The 2,656-nt window shown below is 47.3% G+C and overlaps 1 non-coding gene across 1 annotated transcript; it reads right to left on the minus strand.

The window, feature by feature from the left end:
• Positions 1-1,193: 1,193 nt before the first annotated feature.
• Positions 1,194-1,275, minus strand: TRNAS-GCU. The gene has a single exon. It is a non-coding gene; the product is annotated as a tRNA-Ser (tRNA).
• Between the last annotated feature and the right edge of the window lie 1,381 nt (positions 1,276-2,656).

The following is a 2,656-nucleotide window of genomic DNA, read 5'->3' on the forward strand; positions in this document are numbered from 1 at the left end:
GTGTTTTCGTTGGACAAAGAAATAAAAGTGGCCAATGGGCATTCACCTTAAAATGCGTCCTGAATAATATGATGTTTGATTGCTGCTGTTCCTTGAAGTTGACACATGGCACTCCTGTGTCATTTCCCGGGCTGATCTCCCTGGCCTCTTATCGGACAAACACGCGCACACATTCAGGATCTGCAGTAGCTCCTGGGAGGACAGATCCTACAGAAGCGGCAGATAAGGTTCTTTCTAAGGCTAGATTCACAGCTAGGCAACCCCTGACCACGCAGTTTTGTGTACGATTGCCGCGCGGTCAGAAGTCGCCAATGTGTGAACAGATTGCGCTGTGGGTCCCATTATTTTCTAATGGCACCCCAGTTGAGCCAGGCAGATTGCGCGGTTTCCCGCCGCGATTCTGCCCATGCAAGTTTCCCGCCGCGAGTCGTGTGTCGCAAAAAAGGTACTTGTACCGTTTTTTTTAGTGATTGCAGCACGGATGTCACCCCATTGAAATCAATGAGGACCCGCGGCAATCGCTGGGTGCACACCGCTGCGTGGTGTAGTGCAGGTGTGAACCTAGCCTAAATCTAAATTTGGTTCACTTGCTGTCCAAAAGGTTCTGTTATACTCACCCAATCCTCAGAGCTGGCTGGCTGTTAGACCGGTCCCTGGAGCCTCTCCCCTCTCTGCTCCGGCAGTCTAAAGCATAGGGTGTGAGGACACCGAGGGACATACCATCGCTGGAGCAAAGGAGGGGACAGGCTGGCGGGAGCGTTGTCACAGCCGACTCTAAGGTTCAGGTGAGCATAACTTTGTTATTTTTGAACCTAGGCAAAAAAATTAGCACTTAACCCTTGCATTGCCGGAGTCGCCCCACTGCAAGGGTTAAGAAAAGATTTGTCTGACATTCTTCTTTAAAAAGCAGAGAGAGGACAGCGATCGGGGGGGGGGCGCAGAATAATCTAAAGCAAAGGAAACCTTTAAAGCAAGATCAAGCTGCATCCATTATAAATATTTCCACCAGCAGTAGAAATTGCAAAAAAAGGGTTTTTAGCCTAAATGAAATGATACATTTAGCTTGTTATAAATCAGTCCCAATGTGATATAAGATCTCATGCAATGAGTGGCTTTAACTAGGTAGGAGATAAATGTTTGAGGCGGAGGAAAATGTCAGCGTTATATTGCAAGAAATAAAGGAAAAGACAACCCGACGAGGATGGGATTCGAACCCATGCGTGCAGAGCACAATGGATTAGCAGTCCATCGCCTTAACCACTCGGCCACCTCGTCAACTACTTCCTGTTCCGCCTCCAGCTCCGTTACAGGGCTCAGTTGACAGGCAGACATTGTATCTGTAGGATTCCCTGACAATTCCCTGTGTGTATTCTACAGCCAGAGAGAGCCGTGATTGTAGCCCCCGATTGATCTCTGAGCCAACAGAATACTTACAGGATGGCAGTCCATACTTCAGGTGCATTTCTTTATATTATAACAACCATTCTTTTTACAGGTACATCTACTATAAAGGCTCAAATAGTAAAAATTAAAATATTTATACCACATTTATTAATCCTACAAAAAAGAGAAACGAATGAAACTGGAACAGGAGTTTCTTTAATATAACCATAAATGTTGCTATAATAATTTGCTTCCATTTTATACACACGTTATATCAACTATAAATATAAAAAAGTATTATAAAAGTATAACTAGCTATATAAATATCTTTTTCTGCTCCTTGAGGGCCCAGTCACACCATATCCAGTGCGTTCCGGTGAGGTTGGAGCCCAGAACGCACAGGATCGCAATGATCAGGCTGGGCCACGTTCTGGGGAAGGAGGAGGCGTGTCGGAGCCATTCATGTCAATGGCACCACAGACATGACCCCCGCCCGCAGTGCGATCGCCCGCATCGGAATGCGAGGTACAGGAATGCTGCATGCGCTATTTTTTCTGATCGCACTGCACTTGAACGGAGGGCATTCCTGTACCTTGCGCTACGATGCGGGCGATCGCACTGCGGGCGGGGGTCATGTCTGTGGTGCCATTGACATGAATGGCCCCCCTCCTGCCCCAGAACGCAGCCCAGCCTGATCTATGCGATCCAGTGCTTTCCAGGCTGGAACCGCACGGGAACACACTGGATATGACAGACCTTGGATGAGAGGTTAGGTGCTTGAAGTGACAACACGGATAGCGCCGTGTCAGATACAGTCCATAATAGAAGTGACCAGCACTCGATGATATGTGTCGCCTAGAAGAAGGTAGCCTGCGTGGCCCCGAAACGTTGGCTGTATGACGCATGTGACGATTTAATAAAAAGTGCTTTACTGCTTGCACACATCATAGAGTGCTGGTGACTTCTATTATGGACTGAGGCTCCATTTACACATGAGCGGTTTTCCGCACGTATTCGGCCGTACGAATACGCACAGAGCCGCGCTAAACAGAAAAAAAAACCATTGCGCTGCAATGTGCATTGTGCAGACTATTGCGGCCTCCGTGCAGTACAAATCCTGCAAAATAGTCCAAGCGTGATTTTTATGGGCAGATTCCACATGTTCAGGCTATAATAATAGCCACAAACGTGCGGAATGTGCGCATATATTAACGTTTGTGCGGTTTCGTTCTGCACGGTTTTCCATGTAAAAAAACGCATGGAAAATGCTTCC

The sequence above is a fragment of the Nanorana parkeri genome, unplaced genomic scaffold, assembly GCF_000935625.1.
Source record: "Nanorana parkeri isolate BGI_ZX_2015 unplaced genomic scaffold, ASM93562v1 scaffold2297, whole genome shotgun sequence".
Lineage (NCBI taxonomy): Eukaryota > Metazoa > Chordata > Amphibia > Anura > Dicroglossidae > Nanorana > Nanorana parkeri.